The sequence below is a fragment of the Periophthalmus magnuspinnatus genome, chromosome 16 (genome assembly GCF_009829125.3).
Source record: "Periophthalmus magnuspinnatus isolate fPerMag1 chromosome 16, fPerMag1.2.pri, whole genome shotgun sequence".
NCBI lineage: Eukaryota > Metazoa > Chordata > Actinopteri > Gobiiformes > Gobiidae > Periophthalmus > Periophthalmus magnuspinnatus.
Genome location: NC_047141.1, coordinates 30,503,633 through 30,530,730, shown reverse-complemented (window position 1 = coordinate 30,530,730; position 27,098 = coordinate 30,503,633). Strand labels below are relative to the sequence as shown.

General features: G+C 43.7%; 18 non-coding genes across 18 annotated transcripts; 16 read left to right on the top strand and 2 right to left on the bottom strand.

Annotated features, from left to right (window-relative positions):
* The first annotated feature begins 2,699 nt into the window (after nt 1–2,699).
* Nucleotides 2,700–2,771, top strand: trnae-cuc (transfer RNA glutamic acid (anticodon CUC)). The gene has a single exon. It is a non-coding gene; the product is annotated as a tRNA-Glu (tRNA).
* A 1,161-nt stretch (nt 2,772–3,932) lies between these two features.
* Nucleotides 3,933–4,039, top strand: LOC117384517 (U6 spliceosomal RNA). The gene has a single exon (XR_004542504.1). It is a non-coding gene; the product is annotated as a U6 spliceosomal RNA (small nuclear RNA).
* Nucleotides 4,040–4,117: 78 nt separating this feature from the next.
* Nucleotides 4,118–4,200, top strand: trnal-cag (transfer RNA leucine (anticodon CAG)). The gene has a single exon. It is a non-coding gene; the product is annotated as a tRNA-Leu (tRNA).
* Nucleotides 4,201–4,269: 69 nt separating this feature from the next.
* On the bottom strand, nt 4,270–4,340 carry trnag-gcc (transfer RNA glycine (anticodon GCC)). The gene has a single exon. It is a non-coding gene; the product is annotated as a tRNA-Gly (tRNA).
* Nucleotides 4,341–5,847: 1,507 nt separating this feature from the next.
* LOC117384504 (U6 spliceosomal RNA) lies at nt 5,848–5,953 on the top strand. Its single transcript, XR_004542492.1, has one exon. It is a non-coding gene; the product is annotated as a U6 spliceosomal RNA (small nuclear RNA).
* A 1,726-nt stretch (nt 5,954–7,679) lies between these two features.
* Nucleotides 7,680–7,751, top strand: trnae-cuc (transfer RNA glutamic acid (anticodon CUC)). Its single transcript has one exon. It is a non-coding gene; the product is annotated as a tRNA-Glu (tRNA).
* A 142-nt stretch (nt 7,752–7,893) lies between these two features.
* Nucleotides 7,894–7,966, top strand: trnak-uuu (transfer RNA lysine (anticodon UUU)). The gene has a single exon. It is a non-coding gene; the product is annotated as a tRNA-Lys (tRNA).
* A 693-nt stretch (nt 7,967–8,659) lies between these two features.
* LOC117384498 (U6 spliceosomal RNA) lies at nt 8,660–8,765 on the top strand. The gene has a single exon (XR_004542487.1). It is a non-coding gene; the product is annotated as a U6 spliceosomal RNA (small nuclear RNA).
* A 77-nt stretch (nt 8,766–8,842) lies between these two features.
* trnal-cag (transfer RNA leucine (anticodon CAG)) lies at nt 8,843–8,925 on the top strand. The gene has a single exon. It is a non-coding gene; the product is annotated as a tRNA-Leu (tRNA).
* A 12,255-nt stretch (nt 8,926–21,180) lies between these two features.
* trnae-cuc (transfer RNA glutamic acid (anticodon CUC)) lies at nt 21,181–21,252 on the top strand. The gene has a single exon. It is a non-coding gene; the product is annotated as a tRNA-Glu (tRNA).
* A 1,165-nt stretch (nt 21,253–22,417) lies between these two features.
* On the top strand, nt 22,418–22,523 carry LOC117384495 (U6 spliceosomal RNA). Its single transcript, XR_004542484.1, has one exon. It is a non-coding gene; the product is annotated as a U6 spliceosomal RNA (small nuclear RNA).
* Nucleotides 22,524–22,600: 77 nt separating this feature from the next.
* On the top strand, nt 22,601–22,683 carry trnal-cag (transfer RNA leucine (anticodon CAG)). Its single transcript has one exon. It is a non-coding gene; the product is annotated as a tRNA-Leu (tRNA).
* Nucleotides 22,684–22,752: 69 nt separating this feature from the next.
* Nucleotides 22,753–22,823, bottom strand: trnag-gcc (transfer RNA glycine (anticodon GCC)). The gene has a single exon. It is a non-coding gene; the product is annotated as a tRNA-Gly (tRNA).
* A 1,505-nt stretch (nt 22,824–24,328) lies between these two features.
* On the top strand, nt 24,329–24,434 carry LOC117384502 (U6 spliceosomal RNA). The gene has a single exon (XR_004542490.1). It is a non-coding gene; the product is annotated as a U6 spliceosomal RNA (small nuclear RNA).
* Nucleotides 24,435–26,160: 1,726 nt separating this feature from the next.
* Nucleotides 26,161–26,232, top strand: trnae-cuc (transfer RNA glutamic acid (anticodon CUC)). The gene has a single exon. It is a non-coding gene; the product is annotated as a tRNA-Glu (tRNA).
* A 142-nt stretch (nt 26,233–26,374) lies between these two features.
* Nucleotides 26,375–26,447, top strand: trnak-uuu (transfer RNA lysine (anticodon UUU)). The gene has a single exon. It is a non-coding gene; the product is annotated as a tRNA-Lys (tRNA).
* A 113-nt stretch (nt 26,448–26,560) lies between these two features.
* Nucleotides 26,561–26,661, top strand: LOC117384519 (U6 spliceosomal RNA). The gene has a single exon (XR_004542506.1). It is a non-coding gene; the product is annotated as a U6 spliceosomal RNA (small nuclear RNA).
* A 77-nt stretch (nt 26,662–26,738) lies between these two features.
* Nucleotides 26,739–26,821, top strand: trnal-cag (transfer RNA leucine (anticodon CAG)). The gene has a single exon. It is a non-coding gene; the product is annotated as a tRNA-Leu (tRNA).
* Nucleotides 26,822–27,098: the final 277 nt, after the last annotated feature.

The following is a 27,098-nucleotide window of genomic DNA, read 5'->3' as shown; positions in this document are numbered from 1 at the left end:
CCCTGGATTTGATGTCCTTGACTCTATGCTTAAGGCCATCTCTTCTGTGTCCATGAGCCCCAACCCTGTGTCCATGGACCCCGCTCCTGTGTCCATGGACCCCGCCCTGTGTCCATGGACCAGCTGCTGGTCCATGGACCCGCTCCTGTGTCCATGGACCCTACTCTGTGTTTGACGTCCCTCCTCCCAAGTCTCCGCACTGTCGAGGGACGAGAAAACGTAAAATTTCTGATGATGAGGGTCCTGAGTCCAAACGCCCTGCCCTCTCTTCTGTGTCCATGAGCCCCAACCCTGGTCCATGACCCGATGTGTCCAGGCCCCGCTCCTGTGTCCATGGACCCTACTCCTGTGTTGACGTCCCTCCTCCCAAGTCTCCGCACTGTCGAGGGAAAAGAAAACGTGAAATTTCTGATGATGAGGGTCCTGAGTCCAAACGCCCGGCCCTCTTCTGTGTCCATGGACCCCGCTCCTGTGTCTGTGGACGCTGGATTTGACGTCCTTGATTTATGTTTAAGGCCATCTCTTCTGCCCAATCCTGTAACTGGACCCTCCTGTGTCCATCGACCCTTCTCCTGTGTCCGTGGACCCACTCCTCTGTCCATCGACCTCCTCCTGTGTCCGTGGACCCAACTGTTGTTTGAGACCCCTGGATTTGAGGTCCTGGACTTTATGTTTGAGGAGCCTCGCTCTTTGGTTGAGGCCCATGATACTGCGTTGGAGCCACAGATTCCAACTTCACACCCCTCCTCTCCACCGGCTGGACTCTGCGTTTTTCTAGACCCTTGACAGCCAAACTTACAGAGTCAAAGCGTCCAGCCCCTGCTCCTGCATCCCATGGGCCCCACACCTCTTGCTGAGGCCCCCCACAGCCCCTGCCTCCTGCATCCATGGGCCCCACACCTCTTGCTGAGGCCCCACAGCCCCTGCTCCTGCATCCATGGGCCCCACACCTCTTGCTGAGGCCCCCACAGCCCCTGCTCCTGCATCCATGGGCCCCACACCTCTTGCTGAGGCCCCCACAGCCTTTCTGTTTTCAAAAGCATCAGTGGGAGAAGGTCAAGGACGGAGCTCCGGACCAAAAACACGATGGTCCTGAACGCTGTGCTGCAAAAAGAGTAAGTCTGAAACAAGTCTTTTCTATGTTCTTCCTATAAAATGCCTTTGCTAAATGCTAACATGCTAATACAAAATAATTCAAAGTGCTGAAGAGCCTTATGTAAAACTTAATTTGATGAGTGAAAGATTATACAATCAGGCTTAACCTAAAGACAAATGCTAAAGGCGCTGTACCTGATTTTCACTGTCCAAAACAAGAAAAACAGAACTAATTCATTTGAAACCGTTTGCAGCAATCCAAAGTTATTCCTCACTTACCTTATACTTTCTGAACATCCTAATTATTCACCACGATGAATTTATACCCGCTTTTCAGTTTCGCCATCACATTTACAACAACTAGCATGTGTACTGTGTACTTCCTGATTAACAGACAAATATAATGCTTTATAATTAGATGCAGATAGATAAGTAGACAGCAGACTTATTTGACCTCAAGATCTGCTCAAACAATTTATCCGTATGAATTTTTGCTCTAATACATGAAAATGATCAGGTACGGGGCCTTTAAAGTGGAACTAAACACTTATGCCAGGAAGTGTGTGATCACAAACACCTCTCTGCAGGAGCGAGGTTTGAAGTGTGCACTCCTGTTTGACCAATCACACTGTTCCTTTTACCCTCAGCTTCTGTTTGTGGTTGTGGGCGGAGTTTATGTGCTTAGTCCCACTTTCAAAGTTCATTGACTGCAAACTTGGAGGGACCAGAAATGCATGAAATGATATTAACAAATGTATGTGCTTGTGTTCTCCACAGTGGGAGCGTCTACCTGAGGGTGTAAAAGGCCGGTACGTCGCTCAGGCTGTAAAAATAGGAATGATCCTTCAGCAGAGGAGGTCTGCCTCTCACAGTTCTAACCGGCCTCAGACTTCCAACAACAAGAAGCAGAGGACGTAAACACACAGAGACCATCTTTACCTTTGATGAGCATTAAAAACAATAAAAATTTGTTTTGAGTCTATTTTTGTATAATTATGACGTATTAGGGTTGTCAATAGTATCAAAACTCAGATACTGATGCTAAAACTAGTATTGAAACTAGATACTCATTTGTGTAGGTATCTAAAAATGTCACATTCACATGACAGAAATGAATCTTTCCTGAAAAGCTTTAGAATGATCTTGAGCTGTATCAGAACAAGTATAAGACCACACACTACGACCACGATGGAACCACCAACTGGATGACACAGATATAAAGCCACATGGGAACAGAAAAGAAACTACTATGATTTAATGTTGAAAATTACATTTATTGTCTAAAGAAAGAGTGTTTTTTAATTATCATTGTAGTATTGGAGTCAGTATTGAGTATCAAATCTGTCAGGAGCAGTGGGCATTCATCTGAAGAGTTTGACCTACGTTTGGTCAGAAGGACTACTTCAATTCAGTTCAATACAGATCACACTATACAAAGGAAAAGTACAATAAAACACCAAGATATCCTGTGTAGCTAGTATTAAATGCCAGGGAGAAAAGGTGGGCTTTCAATCTAGTCTTAAACTTCAATTCAATTTCAATTCAATTCAATTTCAATTCAATTCATTTATTTTTGTAACGCCCAAAATCACAACAACAGTGTCTCCCTGATGGTCTAGTGGCTAGGATTCGGCGCTCTCACCGCCGCGGCCCGGGTTCGATTCCCGGTCAGGGAAGTGCAGTGTTTCTAAGTTGCTTAGGACATTGCCAAATCAGTTGTGCAGCTGAAGGCTTGTGCATTTTTTTTTCATCCTATGGAATGCAAATCCCTTTTGTTGAGAGCCTGGATAGCTCAGTCAGTAGAGTATCAGACTTTTTATCTGAGGGCAAAAATCTCTGTATTCTGCGTGAAAAACATCCTGGACAAATTTATTTTCAGTGGAGTTTGAAACTTAGGAAAGAGTTTCTGGTATAGCTCCACAGGTACAGTGAACCATATGAGATTTATTCCCAAACCTCACTGCACTGTGCAGGACCATAGTCAGATGGGTGTCAGGTATGACTTTGGTACCAGATTCGATCCAACCTTTTAGCCTAAAAAGCTTGTGTATTTTTTGGTCCTGGGTAGCTCAGTCGGTAGAGCATCAGACTTTTAATCTGAGGGTCCAGGGTTCAAGTCCCTGTTCAGGCAGCTTGTCCATTATATGAGCAAAAGGAAAGATAGGGAAAGTGCTGTCTCTACTGGCATGTTGTTAAGCTTTAAAGAGAACTTGTATACTGCACAACCAAGGCACAAGACCACAGTCACATGGGAAAAACACCAGACTTCTACTGTGATGATCCAGGATACAAGTCCTCATTCAAGTGATTCTAACATTATGTGAGCAAAAGCGTGGAAAACTGCATGGACAAATTGGTCTGAAGCTTAGGAAAAAGCAAAAGATGAAGTTTAAATCTATCAACTGAAAAAAGCGTAAGAGTGAAGATGTTTCGCTGCTCATCCAAGCCGCTTCTTCAGTTCTGGTCAGATTGCCCATGGGCACTGCCTTATATTAATCTGAAGGGAGGGGCTAACTACACTGAAACTGTAAACATCTATTGTCTCCAGTTTCAGCTGAAGCTACCCTATTCAGCTCTTAGCGCCAGAGCAAGGAGGAAGTTAAATGTGAAACCAGACCGGTCAACGCTGCATAAGTAAGAAGGGGAGCAACGGCAAGGGCTCAAGCACTTGGCCACCTCGACACAGTACACACAGATGTGGGACATATTCACACGCAATGTATCGTCATCTGTACACATGGATTTCTTTGGTCCAGGATGTGAGGTTCCATACACCGTGAGTGTGGGAGCAGCGCCTCAAAGGTGCTTTTTAAACATTGTTGGAACACTCTGCAGTTGTGTTAGTTCGCTAACACATATACTAAAATTGGAACGATACAGAGAAGATTAGCATGGCCCCCTGCGCAAGGATGACACGCAAACTCGTGAAGCGTTCCTCATTTTCTGGCAAATCCTGAATGAATTCATGTTGTTTTTTCTGTGTCACTGTCCCGTGGAACAACAAAGTGTCACTGTGGACCGTGTCAGGATGGCCGAGCGGTCTAAGGCGCTGCGTTCAGGTTGCAGTCTCCCCTGGAGGCGTGGGTTCAAATCCCACTTCTGACATCGACCTTTTGACAGAATTATTTACATTCTACATAAGTCAACAAAGAATGGATTCACCATGACTTGCGCTGCATTGGCCGGGAATCGAACCCGGGCCTCCCGCGTGGCAGGCAAGAATTCTTCCACTGAACCACCAATGCCTGCTTGGGAAGGTTTTTAAGACCCTTAAAATTGTTGGTTAGTCCAGGGGTCGGCAACCTTTAACATGCAAAGAGCCATTTGGACCCACTTTCCACGAAAAAAATAAAACACTGGGAGCTGCAAATAGTTTGACATCTAAAATGAAGACAACACTGTGTATAATAATAATAATGTAACGGAATAATGTCGGTTTTATTTTCACGGACAAGCCTTCTACGCGTGGCAGATAAATATGGCAAAAATAAGTTAAGTGCATAAAAAATACAACCCACCACACCGCTGCATCAGAGGGAGCCCTGTGCTGATTATGTGATTATGTCTACTCTGCTCCGCAGTTTCTTTCAAAAAACTCTAAAGCATATCCTTTAATCCCAGGTGCTTATTTCTCCATGTGCCAAAGTAGTGTTGAGGGTTTCATTGCCTCATTTGCGACAGCTGAGCGACAAAAACCTGTAGCGACAACCCAGATTTTAAGTAGGACTCCTGGTGTTGTCTGTTAAATTGATCGTTCTTTTTCTTAGAGGTCGTCTCCTCTTCTGGTTCCTCAGTTGGCCTTTTCTCCTTTGTTAAAAACCTCTCCAAAGACTTTTGTTTTGGCTCATTTTTCACTCGCTTGTGGCTCTACTTTTGAGCGACGTGTCTGATGTGTTATACGTGATACGTCATCGCGGAGACAAGAGCAGATAATAAACTTGCCACTACATCAAATAGATTTCTGTGGCAATTTCCAGCAGGATTTTCATGATACATCTACGGACGAGCTTATTAGTGTGTCATTAGGGACGGGCCAAAGTTGCTCCTGACCCCTGTGCGCACAGCGTCTGAAAATCAGGGCTCTTTACGCAGGACTGTGAGGCTGTGTCTGTGAGACGTGAGCCATGTTTGTTTTTAACATTGTTCCACGAGTGTGACACTTATTTTGAGCAACGAAAAATAAGAAAATATAATTTTATTTTAAGATCATAATAATCTTCCAATTTAAACTAGCACAAGAAAGAGCTAACACAAATAAAATACACTTCAATTAAATACTTAAAATGTATTTTCCCAAGACACGCAGAGCCGCAGTATGAGGCTGAAAGAGCCGCATGCGGCTCCGGAGCCGCGGGTTGCCGACCCCTGGTCTAGTCACATTATGGCATTGAGAATAGGTGCACATGGATGACAGTAAGAGAGACCAGAGAGCAGCAACACAGATGCCAGAGCAAGGAAGAAGTTGAACGTGAACCCAGACTGGTCAACACTGCATAAGTAAGAAGGGGAGCAACAGCAAGGGCTGCGAAGAGGATGGGCATCAAACCTACACATGCGGCGTGAAATAGATTAGCAGTCCATCGCCTCAAGCACTTGGCCACCTCGATGTAGTGCACACAGATGTGGGACATATTCATGTGCAACGTAGCTGTTACACATGGATTTCTTTTGGTCCAGGATGTGAGGTTCCATACACCGTGAGAGCAGCACCTCAAAGGTGCTTTTTAAACATTGTTGGTACACTCTGCAGTTGTGTTACTTCGCTAACACTTATACTAAAATTGGAACGATACAGAGAAGATTAGCATGGCCCCTGCGCAAGTATGACACTCAAACTCGTGAAACGTTCCTCATTTTCCTTGAAGAATTCATCATCAAGTAAGAGGTGGAATGTGAAACACAGACTGGTGAATGCTGCAAAAGCAGCCGCATAAAGGGGACATATTCACGGCCAGCGCATCGTCGTCTGTACACATAGATTTCTTTGGTCTAGGATGTTAGGTTCCACACACCGTGAGCAAGGGAGTATTGCCTCAAAAATGTTTTTTAAACATTGCAAAAGATGAGATTTAAATCTATCAACTCGACAAATCGTTGTAAGAGTGAAGACGTTTCGCTGCTCATCCAAGCCGCTTCTTCAGTTCTGGTCAGATTGCCGATGGCCAATGCCTTATATCTATCTGAAGGGAGGGGCTAACTACACTGAAACTGTAAACATCTATTGTCTCCAGTTTCAGCTGAAACTACCCTAGCCAGCTCTTAGCAAGCCTGCTATTGTTCTCATTGTTCTGGGTCTGAGGATGGAGTTTATAGATGGGGGAGAGGTCTTTCACACCTTTACACAAAGGTCTCATAAAATAAAGGGAATGTTAAATGGTCAAGGTCCACAGTGAATTTAGATTTGGAATATAATTTTATCTTTCAAAATAGTTCTCATTTCTATGATGAAAGCCTGGTGTCCCATATCAGAGGAGACAACTTAGCAGAGGATGGTTTCGATCCATCGACCTCTGGGTTATGGGCCCAGCACGCTCCTCTGCGCCACTCTGCTCTTCTTAGCTTGTGTGTTTGTGTGGGAGTAAAAATCTACTAACATAGAATTAGGAGGTCAGCGTCTTCTGCATTAAATATGTGTGGGCAAAAGGGGGAACAACGAGGAAAGGAGCGCCTACCAGGTAAGCACACGCTTTACACTTTGCAAGTCTGCTGAAAGACACTCCAGATGAGACTCCTTTCTATAATAATTACCTCCTGTGCAACATCTGAAGAGCCAGGATTAGCAGGGGAAGGTTTCAATTCATCACCCTCTGGTTTAAGGGTCCAGCATGCTTCCACTGCAACACTCTGCTGATTGGTTGAGTTGAGTTTATTCTTATTTAAATGACTTTTTATTTTTATTCTTAATTCTATCCTGTGGTTGTGGCATCTGTTAAACTAAGAGAATTTCCCTTCGGGGATCAATAAAAGTGATTCTGATTCTGATTCTGAAACAGGGACTCAAACCTGTTAACATAAAATTAGGAGCCTTGTGCATTCAGTTTCTGGGCATTCGTACACATAGCAGACAAAATTAGCCTTAAAATGTCTAATCATAGATCTGTTTTAAGAAATCAGCCACTTGGATTGAAGTATATATGCATTTTTTTTTACTACATGTACAGTACACTACAATTACCATTGTGGGGAGAAGAATTCATTGGCCGGGAATCGAACCCGTATCCACTGCTTGGAAGCAGCGATGCTCACCACTATACCACCAATGCACTCTCAATAATAAATCATTAAAAATAACGTACGTAATGTGCGTATCGTACGCTCAAAGACAGCGGTGGAAGTGCGGTCCGTGGTGTAGGCCTGTCCCACTTCAGCGAGACGGCGGCTACACTGAGGAGGGCAGATTCTCGACCGGAACCTTCAAACTACACTTTGAAGAGTACTTCGAAGGGACCCTTCAAAGGGTGCATTTGGCGAATTGGGACACGGCCTATGTCTTTACAGAATGCACACTTTTATCTTCTAAATTTTTCCAAACACCACACCGATGAATCAATAGTACTGTCTAATAAATGCAGCTGAGCAGTGTCTCCCTGATGGTCTAGTGGCTAGGATTCGGCGCTCTCACCGCCGCGGCCCGGGTTCGATTCCCGGTCAGGGAAGTGCAGTGTTTCTAAGTTAATTAGGACATTGCCAAATCAGTTGTGCAGGTGAAGGCTTTTGCATTCCATCCCATGGAATGCAAATCCCTTTTGTCCCTTGTATTTTTTGATCCATTCTTCATTAAATTCTCTCATGTTAAGGGCCTGGGTAGCTCAGTGGGTAGAGCATCAGACTTTTAATCTGAGGGTCCAGGGTTCAAGTCCCTGTTCAGGCAACTTGTCCATTATATGAGCAAAAGGAAAGATAGAGAAAGTGCTGTGTTAAACTTTAAAGAGAACTTTGTATACTGCGCAGCCAAGGCACAAGACCACAGTCACATGGGAGGCAGTTGGAAAAACACCAGACTTCTACTGTGACGATCCAGGATACAAGTCCTCATTCAAGTGATTCTAACATTATGTGAGCAAAAGCGTGGAAAACTGCATGGACAAATTGGTCTGAAGCTTAGGAAAAAGCAAAAGATGAAGTTTAAATCTATCCACTGAAAAAAGCGTTGTAAGAGTGAAGATGTTTCGCTGCTCATCCAAGCCGCTTCTTCAGTTCTGGTCAGATTGCCCATGGGCACTGCCTTATATCTATCTGAAGGGAGGGGCTAACTACACTGAAAACTGTCTCCAGTTTCAGCTGAAGCTACCCTATTCAGCTCTTAGCGCCAGAGCAAGGAGGAAGTTAAATGTGAAACCAGACCGGTCAACGCTGCATAAGTAAGAAGGGGAGCAACGGCAAGGGCTCAAGCACTTGGCCACCTCGACACAGTACACACAGATGTGGGACATATTCACACGCAATGTATCGTCATCTGTACACATGGATTTCTTTGGTCCAGGATGTGAGGTTCCATACACCGTGAGTGTGGGAGCAGCGCCTCAAAGGTGCTTTTTAAACATTGTTGGAACACTCTGCAGTTGTGTTAGTTCGCTAACACATATACTAAAATTGGAACGATACAGAGAAGATTAGCATGGCCCCTGTGCAAGGATGACACGCAAACTCGTGAAGCGTTCCTCATTTTCTGGCAAATCCTGAATGAATTCATGTTGTTTTTCTGTGTCACTGTCCCGTGGAACAACAAAGTGTCACTGTGGACCGTGTCAGGATGGCCGAGCGGTCTAAGGCGCTGCGTTCAGGTCGCAGTCTCCCCTGGAGGCATGGGTTCGAATCTCACTTCTGACATCGACCTTTTGACAGAATTATTTACATTCTACATAAGTCAACAAAGAATGGATTCACTACCAAGACTTGCGCTGCATTGGCCGGGAATCGACTGACTGTTGCCCTAGAGGGAGTAGATGTAGCAAAGGGGACCCAGGGCTGGTCTGTGGGCAGGGGAGGTGATGTGGGGCTGTCACAGACAGGTTCAAGGCCTGTGACGAGGGCCCTGGGGGAAGTGACACTGGAGATGAATCCTTCACTGGGGAAGGTGGTGGTGATGCTGATTTGTTCTCTTGGGGAGGTGGTGGTGCTGCTGAATCCTTCGCTGGGGGAGATGGTTGTGCTGCTGGTGGTGACTCCTTCGCTGGAGTAGATGGTGGTTGTAGTTGTGGTGCTGCTGGTGGTGCTGACACATTGGCTCAGTCTCTGGTTGGCGCAGAAGGAATTCTTCTCTCATTCCTCTTTTCTCTCACTGGCCCAGGACCATGTTCTGGCCGGTGCCTCAGAGCGTGGAGGAGGATATCCGTCAGCACTCTTACTCCACCTCTGCTCAGGTGGGGCCCATTTCCGTTGAACAGGTCGTCTCGTTTCCAGAATAGATCAAAGTTCTCAAAGTAGTGCTAAGTGCTGTCCTCTGAGTGCACATGTGTTGAACAGCCATGTGTTCAGCTGAAGCAGCCGGGTAAATTTGTTCATCTTCCTTCTGTCTATGTTAGGAAGACGTCCACTGATGAAAGTCTTAACCTCCACTTTATCAAGCTCCTCAAATAATTTAATGAAATCCCTTTTCAAGATTTCAGTCTGTTCCATTCTGGTGTCAACTGCACCCACGTGCACAATCAGCTGTTTAACATGACTAAACATGCAGCTAAACCCTTGAACATTCTTCCTGAAGATGTGAGACAGGCCTCTACTTTGACAATGTTTAAATCCAGGCTCAAAACTGTTCTGTTTATCTGTGCATACGACTGAAAGGTTTTTATTCTGCACTCTTCTCTTTTAATGTTAATTTTATGATTATTTGTGATTATTTATGTTTTTATTTGTCTGATTTTAATGTCTCTCTTATTCTGTAAAGCACTTTGAATTACTTTGTGTAAAAATTGTGCTATACAATAAACTTGCCTTACCTTAACTCTTCGGTGTGTTGACAAACCTTTTGGCAGGAGTTTTGTAATCTCAGAAACGGTGTGTTGCACATCTCTGACAGCACCGTCTCCTAACAGCAGCGTGTCTCTGACCCTGACGTTTGGCACAGATCTCCTGTCTGCCTGTGATCTTTTGTCAACTTCATTGTTCTTGGTTTGTGACAAAAATCCATTTCTGTTTTTATTTTAACATCAGTCTGTGACAGTGGTAAAAATCTGTAAGTTGTATTTTGGGTGATGTAACTATATTAGCTTTGTCTCTTGTCACTTGTTGCGTTGGTTTGGCATTCTTGTCTTTACAAAGTTTTGGAAAAGACACTGTATCACTCAGGTTTAAGAAGAAAGTAGCCGTTTTTTCAGCCTCTTCTCTGAAAGTAACTGTGGGCTTCTTACCACTGGAGGTCACAGGGAGCGTCCGGTGAAGTCCTCTTTCAGATTCTAAAACAAATACCTCTGCTTGTGGCTCATTAATTTGTTGATAGTTCTGACAGTGTTCACAGAAAAAAATCCTTTTGTTTCTTCTCCTGGACATGTTGCTGGCTCATCAGAATTTTTATTTAAAAATGCAAAAATGGTGTAAAAGTCTTGGTTTACTTAAATGAAAATCATAACTAAACACATTTTCCAGCAATGGAAAAATTAAAATGATTAAAAAGCAAAGTAAAGAAGGAAGCAGCAGGCGCAAGCAAGATCTGCGTCTGCACACTTCAGAAGAACTCTTCAGAAACATATGTGAATGAAACAAAACACAACACCAGGGATGGTTTTGAGAAAGGAACAGCATTATAACATGACTTACAGTTCACAAGATTCAGTTTGTGTAAAGCAGGAGTTTTTAAACCAGATCTGAACATTTTAAAAGTGACACGTTTACACAGAAAATAATCATTTAAAAAAGTTTAAATTTATAAAAACACAAGATATTGATGAAAATGAGGAACACTTCAGAACAGTAACACCAGCCTCCAGCTTTCAGAGCTTTACTCTCTATTTTGAAGTGGAACAAACACTTTTCCTTAATGTTGAGTTCTTTTTATGCAGAAAAAGCAAATATGACACATTTAGAACCAAATGGAAATATTTGATACAAACAAATGATTTTTTTTACTCAAACAATCCTTGGTCCATCTAAGTTTTCTTTAAATGCAAATGTCAAAAGCAGTTTTAGCATTTCTCAAACATGCAAGAGTAAAAAAAAGACCAACTTAAACAACTCCCTGTGTGTTACTGTCATGATCCTGCATTATCTGTCTCCCTGTGTGCTTTCCCCTCCCTCACCTGTTTGAGCCTGGAGCTGGGCGGAGTTCCTGGCTCCTCCCGTGCGCACCTGGAGCGCATCAGCGCAATTACTCCCACCTGCTGCGGAGTATAAGTGGAGCCAGGACTAGACACTCGGCGTGAGATCGTTGTCGTTCCTGCATTTCTACATCCTGTTTCGGTGCCGGGTCCTACGCGTGTCTTCACCCTGCTTGCTGGACTGTCCCTGCTCCGACCCTGCGCCGACCCTGCTCCGACCCTGCTCCGACCCTGCTCCGACCCTGCTCTGACCCTGCTCTGACCCTGCTCTGACCCTGCTTCCCAGCCCTGGTACTGTCTTGGCTTATCTCTGCACTCCACGTTACTGGACCCTGGTTTGCACTCTGCTCCCTGCCCTGGTGCTGCCCGCATCGTTGTCTCCGCTGCACTCTATGCTCCGCTCCTGGATCCTGGCCCACACCTGGCTTCCTGCTCACCACCAGATCAACCCTCAGTTCTGTATTTTGTGTCACAAACTGTAAATAAACCCTGTAGATCTGCCCCGAGTCTGCACTCTTTGGTCCGCTACACCCACCGTTACGACAGTTACTGAGGAAGAAGATAATGATTCCAGTAGAACATGACTGAAACTCAGACCCCATGTGACTGAACCCTACTGACCCCTGAACCCATCTGACCTCTGATAGACAGAAGTAAAATACTCCCTCTTTAATACCCATAGAAGTCAAATACCCCCCTCTTTAATACCCATACCGTCTCGTCTCTTTCACCAGAGTCACAGAGGAACCTTCTCCCCACAGTATAAACCCAGAGAACAGAGGCTCAGAGAAGGACGAGGAGAAGGTCCAGAGGTGGAACAGTTCTCCATTAGAGGAGACCACATAGAAGGACAGAGCTCCAGCCTCAGAGTCCAGGAAAATGCCCACTCTGCCCACTCTGGCTCCTTCATCAGAGGACACGTCCCCTGTACCAAAGGACACGCCCCCTCTCTCTAAACAATGGGAGAGGGGGAGTCGTGTTCCTATTCTGTTGTGATAGACCCAATACCCTCCATCAGCACCGATACACAGACTCCAGGACTGATCATTGTTTCCAAACACACTCTCCCGTCCACTCCGTCTGATCCCTCTGTAACTCACCGCTATAGAGACCTCCCCGCTAATAATAATAATAATAATAATACAATTTATAACGCACTTTACATTTGAACAACAAATCTCAGAGTGCTACAGTGCAAAAAAGACATTAAAGACAGAAGACAATTAAAATCAGTGTGTCAGTTAAAATCAAAGCAATAAAACAATAGCCGGTGTTTATCTGTAGGCCAAGGTAAAAAGGTAAGTTTTTAGTCCTCTTTTAAAAGCATCCACCATCTGTGGAGCCCTGAGATGGTCTGGGAGGGCGTTCCACAGACGGGGAGCAGCCACTGAGAAGGCTCTGTCGCCCATGGTCTTGAGCCGTGTCCTGGGCATGACCAGACGGTGCTGTTGGCCTGACCGAGTCTTAGTGGAGGTGTGTGGTGTGAGCAGTTCAGTGAGGTGGGGGCCGCACCGTGGAGACAGTGATGGGTGTGCAAGAGGACTTTGTATTGAATGCGGAAGTGAATGGGGAGCCAGTGCAGAGAGTGAAGAATGGGGGTGATGAGCTCGTGTTTACGCACCCTCATCAGGACCCTGGCGGCGCTGTTTTGGACATACTGGAGCTTTTGAATGCTCCTGCCAGAGATCCCGATGAGGAGAGCGTTACAGTAGTCAAGCCTGGAAGAGACAGAGGCATGGACGAACTTCTCTGCAGCAGGGAGGGAGAGAGAAGAGCGAAGTTTGGAGATATTACGGAAGTGAAAGAAGGCAGTTTAGCAGATGGAGGTGACATGATTGTCAAAGGAGAGGTGGGGGTCAAATTTGACCCCCAGGTTTGTTACAGAGGAGAGAGGGGAATGTGTGTCCGAAAAATGAAACAGAGGTCCACCTCCCAGTAACAGCGCCCCCTCAGGCCAGTGCAGCTCAGGACATGGGGGTGGTCGTATGTGAACCTGTCGTCATGATCTGGATACTCCTGCTCCTCCTCCACACGTGTCACAGTCCGATCGTCCTCAGACAGAAGGAGAAGTCTGTGAGCTGTGTTTAGGTCCAGAGAGAACTCACAGGAGTCTGAAACACAAAACATTTGATCTTATTATTTTGTTCTAATTGTCTCTACGTTTAGTGGGACGGTACTTCAATGGATGTGACTTCCTGATACGCCGCCATAACTAAACAGAGGTGGGTTTTTGACCATCATAGATCAGAATCTATCTTCCAACTCTACGGAAGATTTCAAACTGAATCATGTTATTAGAACATAAAACACATATATATATAATATATAAAATTTCTGACAAGATATAGATGTAACTTACTCAGTTTACATCTATATCTTACCAAGAAATCTAATAGATTTTTGGTCTTAAAAAAACTTACTAGTTCATATGGGTTAAACAATATTTACTCAGGAATTGGAAATAAATTGTGTAAGTGTTTGAATGTAGAGTAATTTAGCTTTTTACTAATTTATTTATGTGTTTTTGGTTTGTCAGCCCCAACAGCATCATTAACAAACCAAAGACAATTGAAAGAATTGAAAATGTTGGAAATGAAAGTAGATTTTCAAAATGAGAAACAATGACTTCTTAAAAGAACAACTGGCAACAGGTCCTTTCATTTTTAAAAATGTTCATAATCATTCCAGAATATTCACTTGTGTTGTCTTGTGAAATATTAAAATTGGTTTGACAATCTGAGAGTCATCTGAAAATGGTGGTAAATATTCATTTGTATTTGTTTACATTACAGCTCTCAGGAAAACTGACCCAGGTTTCAGCTCCACTGGCTGCAGTCAGGTTTCTGATGAAGCAAATGACACTTCTGACACAGAAGCAGAAAGTGTCAATGCAATATCATCAGAAAATGATACTGAGAATTCATCAGCTGATGAACAAAAGAAGAAAAGAAGAATGAAGAAGAGAAGAGTCACTGTCACTGAAATTGTATTGTCAGAGAGGTAAGGTTTTACTTTATACTTACTTTATTTAACCATGTCACTTCTGAGCCAAGGCAGGGTTGGACATTGGGCATTTGTGGCATTTCTCCACTGTGCAATCTTCCAAACAACCAAATCCACATGACCATGATGGTTTTAAATTGAGGTTAAATGCAAATTGTATTGACTCTTTTCCCTGTGCATACCAACATACTGAACTCTAAATGATCTATCCATAACATAGACCTGCTGAACCCTATAAAATCTATTTGGCCTCATTACACATTATTCTAATAACAGCTATGCGATGTCTTCATCTTCACAAGTGTATAAACGTGGTTCCCCGCTATTTTTGCCCTGAAAATTGTGAAACATGTTTTTGAACTCATCCAGTGAATAATTAGGGTGTTAGAATGTGGGTAAAGGAGATTTGAGTGTAGAACACTGCTATTTTAAATATTTTATCTTTTATTCTTTCCATTTTCTTATTTACACTTCAAAGTCCAAGAGAAGTGGTGGCCAGATACCAGAAGATTTTGAAGATATTCAAGCGAGGTGGCACCACGGCTCGGGCCTTCAAAAAATATGGGGTGGACTGTAGTACAGTTGTCATCACTGCTCCAATTGCCAAACTGTACATAGGCGCTCCAGAAAAGTACAAACAAATGATGCAGACTTACAGTAGAGCTGTGAAGCTGTCAGTGTTCACAGCCCAGTGTTCACTGGCTCTTTCTGAAGATGCTGAGGTAGAGCAAAAGGTCAAAACTCTGAAAGATTCAGGGAAGCTAATTCCTTTTAAACCTAAACAGTAGAATGTATTCATTCTTAAAAAATAGAGAGAATCTATAAGGTTCTGTGGCCTGTACAGTCGGTCTAATGCAGAATAAGCTCTTCTTTAGGTACCAGTGGTTGCCCTTACGAGCCTATACAGGAATGCAGGACAGTGAAGTAACTGAACAGGCCTATAGGGGCGACCACTGGTACCTAAAGAACACCTATTTGATAGGGTTTGAATTGTTTTTTTGTTTTTTTATGTGACCTCAAAACTGTAAAGGCACATTTATTGATAAGTTATATGTTTTTTTAAACATTTGATGGCCAGATTTTTGTTTTTAATCAAAGTTCTTTGAGACCTTTAAAAGAAGAGTTCACAAACGGAGTCGGGGTTGAAAGTTCATAATAAGATGTTTATAAGATGTTTAACAGACAAAACGGATTTCAATTGTTTATAAATGTTCTGAAAAAATGTAACACACATCCAGATGTTTTGTATCCATGTTGCTTGGCTTGCTTTTTCAAGGACAGTTGATTCCCACCTCTGTTGAAGTTAAAATTCAGGGGGAAATGGGTCATGACACTCGGGGCTTAGATAATGTCTAGTACAGTACCTTAACAAATAGCAACCACAGGATAACATTATATTTTATATGTTTGTGTTGGTATAACATGCATAATACGCCCCTCAGACGCATCCCTCCCATGTGATTCAGAAAAGATTTAACCACAGCATTATACAGTTTTTAAGAGTGTTTTTACAGTCCATCCATGAGTGCGCTGTATTTCATTGCCTTGTTTAAGGATTGCTCATCAGGCCTATTTTCTTCCTCTGTGTGCGTGTGATAAGACTCATTGTCATATCCATGGATGTTGTTTAGGGTTAGGGTTAGTTTGGATGTCGGCCAAGTCGTCAATGGCTTCACCTCATCCCAAAAAAGCAGAGTTACAAAGGGCTTCACAACAAAGTAAAAAAAACACAATACATAAAAATAAGGAAAAATAAAATGCAAAACAGAGAAATGCAAAGAAAAGATGCACACATAAAACCGGACAATTTATAAAAAGGCCTGGCAATAAGTGAGTTTTACAGAGTAATTTAAAACATGATAATGATGGCACAAGCCTTATCTCTTCAGGTAGATTGTTTCAAATCTGACTTTGGAACAGCTCCAGAGACCTGCCTGAGGATGTGAGGATGTGAGGCTGCACGAGGGCTCACAGGCAGGGGCGGCGCTGCACATTTTTGGTTGGAGTTATGCAGGTGCTAAGTTCTTTGATGGTGGCGCTGACTTAACATGTTCATTTATCGTCTTATATGGCTGCGAGCGCATCCTCTCGATCTACCATGTCTGCTTGGCTGTTTTAAACAAGTTTAAATGTAGTTAGCCCCTGTGGTGATTCAGGAAACATAATATGGACTTTTTTATTGTACTTTCATGTTGTATACTCTCTGGTTGCTAATAAACTGTGTAAATGAAAATTGGTGCTTTAAAAGTTATAAGTAAAATCTTAAAATCAATTCTAAAACACCCAGGCGGCCAGTGAAGGGAAACTACAGTAAAAACATACTGTGAAACATCCCAGGCAAAGCAACACAGGGGGTGACCTTCAACCATATATATATATATATATATATATATATATATATATATATATATATATATATATATATATATATATATATATATATATATATATATATATATATATATATAGGTGCTGGGTCTTGTACTGATGCTAAACAAACTTGTCCTGGGTTGAACTTCAGCGTCACGTCTCTTTTCAACTCTCAGGTTACTGCAATTTATTCAACAACAGGCAAATCATGTATTAAATACATTTATTTAGAATATATAAATAGACAGGCTCAAAAAAATTAAAGATGGAAATTGTGAAAATGTTTTTAGATTACGCATTCCCATTTTAATCCCATCCTCCAACCACAATAATATTATAGTGAAGTGTGGAAAACACATTTTATATTTTACATATATATATGTGTGTGTGTGTGTGGGGGGGGGGGGGGGCGTGTGGGGGGGGGGGGGGCGTGTGTGTGTGGGGGGGGGGTGCACACCTGCACACACCCTCACAGCTGTGTCAGAGCGTTGCTATGGTGATGTGCAGGTAGTAGCAGTAGTAGTTTCTCGCGGGGGGGGGGGGGGGGGGGGTTGCTATGGTGATGTGCATCAGCATCGGATTCTAGAATCCTAAAAGTTTATAAGGGGCTGTACGGCACAGACTTGGCTCATTTCTCGACTAGTCAGCGAACTGAAAGCACCTTTTCCCGTCAGCTCCTGACTTTACACAGCATTAGTTCAAAACTCCTCCAAAACTCCTCAGCTTCCTAAACAGATTTTTGAGTACTACAGGTGAATATGATTGTTGCATTTGTTTATGCACATACACGTTGACTTAGTGCAAACTGTTAACCATGATCTGAAGTGTACCAAAGACGTGAACGCAAATTTCTCAGATATTTCTTTGCCATATCAATTTTAACTTTGTTGACAGTGTTGTGAGCACATTTTTAGACTGGTTTTAGGAATTTCATAGCAGTACATTTCATTAAAATTCATTTAGTTTACAGTAATCTAGTGTTTACTGCAGAAAGTTGAGATCAAAATGTGAACTAAAGCTACAATTGTAGCCTGGTTTAACTTAACTTAAACTTGAATAACCTACTATTTCTTCTATTTTAGAACGATTTTTGTTATATTTAGAATTTGACAATTATGTAAATGAACAGTAACACATCTTGAAGTGTAGTTGATTGCAGGCCCTTTACTGTCTTATGTACAAGATACAGCTTAGATTCACTTTTTATAACTTTAATCATGAACGACATGTGCATACTACTACAAGTTTGACCTTAAAACAACACAAAACACATCAACATCGTCTTTACTTTAAACACAGTATTAAAATGCATTTGTTTCCATTGCAGATTCACCTCTGTCTGTCGCTCAAAGAGCCCAACATGGCCTCCTTCAACCTGAGGTTAGAGATCATGTCTCTCCTGAGTGCCCCGCGAGAGAATGAACTCATCCCAGAAATGGGCCATACTGAGTCCACCACAGAGCTGGACCACTGGTTGGACATCGAGGACTTTCTCAAAGCTGAGGTGGACCGTGATTTCCGGTCCCCATGTCCTCCAGAACCAAACCCTGTACCTGACTATGTTCAGGTACCACTGGCCGAACCCGAGGTGGTAGAAGACCGCCTGCTTGACGTCTTCTGCGCTACTAAATACCCTCCATCTTATCCATGGGTAGACCATAACGAGAATGAAGACGCCTGGTTGGACCGTATTATCCCTACGCCTGGCGATGAGGAGGAGGACATACGTACAGAGGACAGTCCACCTACTGCTCCACCTACTGCTGTGTCCATGGACCCTACTCCATTGTTTGACGTCCATCCTCCCAAGTCTCTGCACTGTCGAGGGACGAGAAAACGTAAAAGTTCTGATGATGAGGGTCCTGAGTCCAAACGCCCTGCCCTCTCTTCTGTGTCCATGAGACCCAACCCTGTGTCCATGGACCCTGGATTTGATGTCCTTGACTCTATGCTTAAGGCCATCTCTTCTGTGTCCATGAGCCTCAACCCTGTGTCCATGGACCCCGCTCCCGTGTCTGTGGACCTCACGCCTGTGTCCATGGACCCCACTCCTGTGTCCATGGACCCTACTCCTGTGTTTGACGTCCCTCCTCCCAAGTCTCCGCACTGTCGAGGGACAAGAAAACGTAAAATTTCTCATGATGAGGGTCCTGGGTCCAAACGCCCGGCCCTCTCTTCTGTGTCCATGAGCCCCAACCCTGTGTCCATGGACCCCGCTCCTGTGTCTGTGGACGCTGGATTTGACGTCCTTGACTTTATGTTTAAGGCCATCTGTTCTCTGCCCAATCCTGTATCCGTGGACCCTCCTGTGTCCATCGACCCTTCTCCTGTGTCCGTGGACCCCACTCCTCTGTCCATCGACCCTCCTCCTGTGTCCGTGGACCCTACTGTTGTGTTTGAGACCCCTGGATTTGAGGTCCTGGACTTTATGTTTGAGGAGCCTCGCTCTTTGGTTGAGGCCCATGATACTGCGTTGGAGCCCACAGATTCCATACTTCACACCCCTCCTCTCCACCGGCTGGACTCTGCGTTTTCTAGACCCTTGACAGCCAAACTTACAGAGTCAAAGCGTCCAGCCCCTGCTCCTGCATCCATGGGCCCCACACCTCTTGCTGAGGCCCCCACAGCCCCTGCTCCTGCATCCATGGGCCCCACACCTCTTGCTGAGGCCCCCACAGCCCCTGCTCCTGCATCCATGGGCCCCACACCTCTTGCTGAGGCCCCCACAGCCCCTGCTCCTGCATCCATGGGCCCCACACCTCTTGCTGAGGCCCCCACAGCCTTTTCTGTTTTCAAAAAGCATCAGTGGGAGAAGGTCAAGACTGAGCTCCGGACCAAAAACACGATGGTCCTGAACGCTGTGCTGCAAAAAAGAGTAAGTCTGAAACAAGTCTTTTCTATGTTCTTCCTATAAAATGCCTTTGCTAATGCTAACATGCTAATACAAAATAATTCAAAGTGCTGAAGAGCCTTATGTAAAACTTAATTTGATGAGTGAAAGATTATTACAATCAGGCTTAACCTAAAGACAAATGCTAAAGGCGCTGTACCTGATTTTCACTGTCCAAAAACAAGAAAAACAGAACTAATTCATTTGAAACCGTTTGCAGCAATCCAAAGTTATTCCTCACTTACCTTATACTTTCTGAACATCCTAATTATTCACCACGATGAATTTATACCCGCTTTTCAGTTTCGCCATCACATTTACAACAACTAGCATGTGTACTGTGTACTTCCTGATTAACAGACAATATAATGCTTTATAATTAGATGCAGATAGATAAGTAGACAGCAGACTTATTTTGACCTCAAGATCTGCTCAAACAATTTATCCGTATGAATTTTGCTCTAATACATGAAAATGATCAGGTACGGGGCCTTTAAAGTGGAACTAAACACTTATGCCAGGAGTGTGTGATCACAAACACCTCTCTGCAGGAGCGAGGTTTGAAGTGTGCACTCCTGTTTGACCAATCACACTGTTCCTTTTACCCTCAGCTTCTGTTTGTGGTTGTGGGCGGAGTTTATGTGCTTAGTCCCACTTTCAAAGTTCATTGACTGCAAAACTTGGAGGGACCAGAAATGCATGAAATGATATTAACAAATGTATGTGCTTGTGTTCTCCACAGTGGGAGCGTCTACCTGAGGGTGTAAAAGGCCGGTACGTCGCTCAGGCTGTAAAAATAGGAATGATCCTTCAGCAGAGGAGGTCTGCCTCTCACAGTTCTAACCGGCCTCAGACTTCCAACAACAAGAAGCAGAGGACGTAAACACACAGAGACCATCTTTACCTTTGATGAGCATTAAAAACAATAAAAATTTGTTTGAGTCTATTTTTGTATAATTATGACGTATTAGGGTTGTCAATAGTATCAAAACTCAGATACTGATGCTAAAACTAGTATTGAAACTAGATACTCATTTGTGTAGGTATCTAAAAATGTCACATTCACATGACAGAAATGAATCTTTCCTGAAAAGCTTTAGAATGATCTTGAGCTGTATCAGAACAAGTATAAGACCACACACTACGACCACGATGGAACCACCAACTGGATGACACAGATATAAAGCCACATGGGAACAGAAAAGAAACTACTATGATTTAATGTTGAAAATTACATTTTATTGTCTAAAGAAAGAGTGTTTTTTAATTATCATTGTAGTATTGGAGTCAGTATTGAGTATCAAATCTGTCAGGAGCAGTGGGCATTCATCTGAAGAGTTTGACCTACGTTTGGTCAGAAGGACTACTTCAATTCAGTTCAATACAGATCACACTATACAAAGGAAAAGTACAATAAAACACCAAGATATCCTGTGTAGCTAGTATTAAATGCCAGGGAGAAAAGGTGGGCTTTCAATCTAGTCTTAAACTTCAATTCAATTTCAATTCAATTCAATTTCAATTCAATTCATTTATTTTTGTAACGCCCAAAATCACAACAACAGTGTCTCCCTGATGGTCTAGTGGCTAGGATTCGGCGCTCTCACCGCCGCGGCCCGGGTTCGATTCCCGGTCAGGGAAGTGCAGTGTTTCTAAGTTGCTTAGGACATTGCCAAATCAGTTGTGCAGCTGAAGGCTTGTGCATTTTTTTTTCATCCTATGGAATGCAAATCCCTTTTGTTGAGAGCCTGGATAGCTCAGTCAGTAGAGTATCAGACTTTTTATCTGAGGGCAAAATCTCTGTATTCTGCGTGAAAAACATCCTGGACAAATTTATTTTCAGTGGAGTTTGAAACTTAGGAAAGAGTTTCTGGTATAGCTCCACAGGTACAGTGAACCATATGAGATTTATTCCCAAACCTCACTGCACTGTGCAGGACCATAGTCAGATGGGTGTCAGGTATGACTTTGGTACCAGATTCGATCCAACCTTTTAGCCTAAAAAGCTTGTGTATTTTTTGGTCCTGGGTAGCTCAGTCGGTAGAGCATCAGACTTTTAATCTGAGGGTCCAGGGTTCAAGTCCCTGTTCAGGCAGCTTGTCCATTATATGAGCAAAAGGAAAGATAGGGAAAGTGCTGTCTCTACTGGCATGTTGTTAAGCTTTAAAGAGAACTTTGTATACTGCACAACCAAGGCACAAGACCACAGTCACATGGGAAAAACACCAGACTTCTACTGTGATGATCCAGGATACAAGTCCTCATTCAAGTGATTCTAACATTATGTGAGTGAGCAAAAGCGTGGAAAACTGCATGGACAAATTGGTCTGAAGCTTAGGAAAAAGCAAAAGATGAAGTTTAAATCTATCAACTGAAAAAAGCGTAAGAGTGAAGATGTTTCGCTGCTCATCCAAGCCGCTTCTTCAGTTCTGGTCAGATTGCCGATGGCCAATGCCTTACATCTATCTGAAGGGAGGGGCTAACTACACTGAAACTGTAAACATCTATTGTCTCCAGTTTCAGCTGAAGCTACCCTATTCAGCTCTTAGCGCCAGAGCAAGGAGGAAGTTAAATGTGAAACCAGACCGGTCAATGCTGCATAAGTAAGAAGGGGAGCAACGGCAAGGGCTCAAGCACTTGGCCACCTCGACACAGTACACACAGATGTGGGACATATTCACACGCAATGTATCGTCATCTGTACACATGGATTTCTTTGGTCCAGGATGTGAGGTTCCATACACCGTGAGTGTGGGAGCAGCGCCTCAAAGGTGCTTTTTAAACATTGTTGGAACACTCTGCAGTTGTGTTAGTTCGCTAACACATATACTAAAATTGGAACGATACAGAGAAGATTAGCATGGCCCCTGCGCAAGGATGACACGCAAACTCGTGAAGCGTTCCTCATTTTCTGGCAAATCCTGAATGAATTCATGTTGTTTTTCTGTGTCACTGTCCCGTGGAACAACAAAGTGTCACTGTGAACCGTGTCAGGATGGCCGAGCAGTCTAAGGCGCTGCGTTCAGGTCGCAGTCTCCCCTGGAGGTGTGGGTTCAAATCCCACTTCTGACATCGACCTTTTGACAGAATTATTTACATTCTACATAAGTCAACAAAGAATGGATTCACCATGACTTGCGCTGCATTGGCCGGGAATCGAACCCGGGCCTCCCGCGTGGCAGGCAAGAATTCTTCCACTGAACCACCAATGCCTGCTTGGGAAGGTTTTTAAGACCCTTAAAATTGTTGGTCTAGTCCAGGGGTCGGCAACCTTTAACATGCAAAGAGCCATTTGGACCCACTTTCCACGAAAAAAATAAAACACTGGGAGCTGCAAATAGTTTGACATCTAAAATGAAGACAACACTGTGTATAATAATAATAATGTAACGGAATAATGTCGGTTTTATTTTCACGGACAAGCCTTCTACGCGTGGCAGATAAATATGGCAAAAATAAGTTAAGTGCATAAAAAATACAACTCACCACACCGCTGCATCAGAGGGAGCCCTGTGCTGATTATGTGATTATGTCTACTCTGCTCCGCAGTTTCTTTCAAAAAACTCTAAAGGCATATCCTTTAATCCCAGGTGCTTATTCTCCATGTGCCAAAGTAGTGTTGAGGGTTTCATTGCCTCATTTGCGACAGCTGAGCGACAAAAACCTGTAGCGACAAACCCAGATTTTAAGTAGGACTCCTGGTGTTGTCTGTTAAATTGATCGTTCTTTTTCTTAGAGGTCGTCTCCTCTTCTGGTTCCTCAGTTGGCCTTTTCTCCTTTGTTAAAAACCTCTCCAAAGACTTTTGTTTTGGCTCATTTTCACTCGCTTGTGGCTCTACTTTTGAGCGACGTGTCTGATGTGTTATACGTGATACGTCATCGCGGAGACAAGAGCAGATAATAAACTTGCCACTACATCAAATAGATTTCTGTGGCAATTTCCAGCAGGATTTTCATGATACATCTACGGACGAGCTTATTAGTGTGTCATTAGGGACGGGCCAAAGTTGCTCCTGACCCCTGTGCGCACAGCGTCTGAAAATCAGGGCTCTTTACGCAGGACTGTGAGCTGTGTCTGTGAGACGTGAGCCATGTTTGTTTTTAACATTGTTCCACGAGTGTGACACTTATTTTGAGCAACGAAAAATAAGAAAATATAATTTTATTTTAAGATCATAATAATCTTCCAATTTAAACTAGCACAAGAAAGAGCTAACACAAATAAAATACACTTCAATTAAATACTTAAAATTTATTTTCCCAAGTCACGCAGAGCCGCAGTATGAGGCTGAAAGAGCCGCATGCGGCTCCGGAGCCGCGGGTTGCCGACCCCTGGTCTAGTCACATTATGGCATTGAGAATAGGTGCACATGGATGACTGTAAGAGAGACCAGAGAGCAGCAACACAGATGCCAGAGCAAGAAAGAAGTTGAACGTGAACCCAGACTGGTCAACACTGCATAAGTAAGAAGGGGAGCAACAGCAAGGGCTGCGAAGAGGATGGGCATCAAACCTACACATGCGGCGTGAAATAGATTAGCAGTCCATCGCCTCAAGCACTTGGCCACCTCGATGTAGTGCACACAGATGTGGGACATATTCATGTGCAACGTAGCTGTACACATGGATTTCTTTGGTCCAGGATGTGAGGTTCCATACACCGTGAGAGCAGCACCTCAAAAGTGCTTTTTAAACATTGTTGGTACACTCTGCAGTTGTGTTACTTCGCTAACACATATACTAAAATTGGAACGATACAGAGAAGATTAGCATGGCCCCTGCGCAAGTATGACACTCAAACTCGTGAAACGTTCCTCATTTTCCTTGAAGAATTCATCATCAAGTAAGAGGTGGAATGTGAAACACAGACTGGTGAATGCTGCAAAAGCAGCCGCATAAAGGGGACATATTCACGGCCAGCGCATCGTCGTCTGTACACATAGATTTCTTTGGTCTAGGATGTTAGGTTCCACACACCGTGAGCAAGGGAGTATTGCCTCAAAAATGTTTTTTAAACATTGCAAAAGATGAGATTTAAATCTATCAACTCGACAAATCGTTGTAAGAGTGAAGACGTTTCGCTGCTCATCCAAGCCGCTTCTTCAGTTCTGGTCAGATTGCCGATGGCCAATGCCTTATATCTATCTGAAGGGAGGGGCTAACTACACTGAAACTGTAAACATCTATTGTCTCCAGTTTCAGCTGAAACTACCCTAGCCAGCTCTTAGCAAGCCTGCTATTGTTCTCATTGTTCTGGGTCTGAGGATGGAGTTATAGATGGGGGAGAGGTCTTTCACACCTTTACACAAAGGTCTCATAAAATAAAGGGAATGTTAAATGGTCAAGGTCCACAGTGAATTTAGATTTGGAATATAATTTTATCTTTCAAAATAGTTCTCATTTCTATGATGAAAGCCTGGTGTCCCATATCAGAGGAGACAACTTTAGCAGAGGATGGTTTCGATCCATCGACCTCTGGGTTATGGGCCCAGCACGCTTCCTCTGCGCCACTCTGCTCTTCTTAGCTTGTGTGTTTGTGTGGGAGTAAAAATCTACTAACATAGAATTAGGAGGTCAGCGTCTTCTGCATTAAATATGTGTGGGCAAAAGGGGGAACAACGAGGAAAGGAGCGCCTACCAGGTAAGCACACGCTTTACACTTTGCAAGTCTGCTGAAAGACACTCCAGATGAGACTCCTTTCTATAATAATTACCTCCTGTGCAACATCTGAAGAGCCAGGATTAGCAGGGGAAGGTTTCAATTCATCACCCTCTGGTTTAAGGGTCCAGCATGCTTCCACTGCAACACTCTGCTGATTGGTTGAGTTGAGTTTATTCTTATTTAAATGACTTTTTATTTTTATTCTTAATTCTATCCTGTGGTTGTGGCATCTGTTAACTAAGAGAATTTCCCTTCGGGGATCAATAAAAGTGATTCTGATTCTGATTCTGAAACAGGGACTCAAACCTGTTAACATAAAATTAGGAGCCTTGTGCATTCAGTTTCTGGGCATTCGTACACATAGCAGACAAAATTAGCCTTAAAATGTCTAATCATAGATCTGTTTTAAGAAATCAGCCACTTGGATTGAAGTATATATGCATTTTTTTTACTACATGTACAGTACACTACAATTACCATTGTGGGGAGAAGAATTCATTGGCCGGGAATCGAACCCGTATCCACTGCTTGGGAAGCAGCGATGCTCACCACTATACCACCAATGCACTCTCAATAATAAATCATTAAAAATAACGTACGTAATGTGCGTATCGTACGCTCAAAGACAGCGGTGGAAGTGCGGTCCGTGGTGTAGGCCTGTCCCACTTCAGCGAGACGGCGGCTACACTGAGGAGGGCAGATTCTCGACCGGAACCTTCAAACTACACTTTGAAGAGTACTTCGAAGGGACCCTTCAAAGGGTGCATTTGGCGAATTGGGACACGGCCTATGTCTTTACAGAATGCACACTTTTATCTTCTAAATTTTTCCAAACACCACACCGATGAATCAATAGTACTGTCTAATAAATGCAGCTGAGCAGTGTCTCCCTGATGGTCTAGTGGCTAGGATTCGGCGCTCTCACTGCCGCGGCCCGGGTTCGATTCCCGGTCAGGGAAGTGCAGTGTTTCTAAATTGCTTAGGACATTGCCAAATCAGTTGTGCAGGTGAAGGCTTTTGCATTCCATCCCATGGAATGCAAATCCCTTTTGTCCCTTGTATTTTTTGATCCATTCTTCATTAAATTCTCTCATGTTAAGGGCCTGGGTAGCTCAGTCGGTAGAGCATCAGACTTTTAATCTGAGGGTCCAGGGTTCAAGTCCCTGTTCAGGCAACTTGTCCATTATATGAGCAAAAGGAAAGATAGAGAAAGTGCTGTGTTAAACTTTAAAGAGAACTTTGTATACTGCGCAGCCAAGGCACAAGACCACAGTCACATGGGAGGCAGTTGGAAAAACACATATACTAAAATTGGAACGATACAGAGAAGATTAGCATGGCCCCTGCGCAAGGATGACACTCAAACTCGTGAAGCGTTCCTCATTTTCTGGCAAATCCTGAATGAATTCATGTTGTTTTTCTGTGTCACTGTCCCGTGGAACAACAAAGTGTCACTGTGGACCGTGTCAGGATGGCCGAGCGGTCTAAGGCGCTGCGTTCAGGTTGCAGTCTCCCCTGGAGGCGTGGGTTCAAATCCCACTTCTGACATCGACCTTTTGACAGAATTATTTACATTCTACATAAGTCAACAAAGAATGGATTCACTACCAAGACTTGCGCTGCATTGGCCGGGAATCGACTGACTGTTGCCCTAGAGGGAGTAGATGTAGCAAAGGGGACCCAGGGCTGGTCTGTGGGCAGGGGAGGTGATGTGGGGCTGTCACAGACAGGTTCAAGGCCTGTGACGAGGGCCCTGGGGGAAGTGACACTGGAGATGAATCCTTCACTGGGGAAGGTGGTGGTGATGCTGATTTGTTCTCTTGGG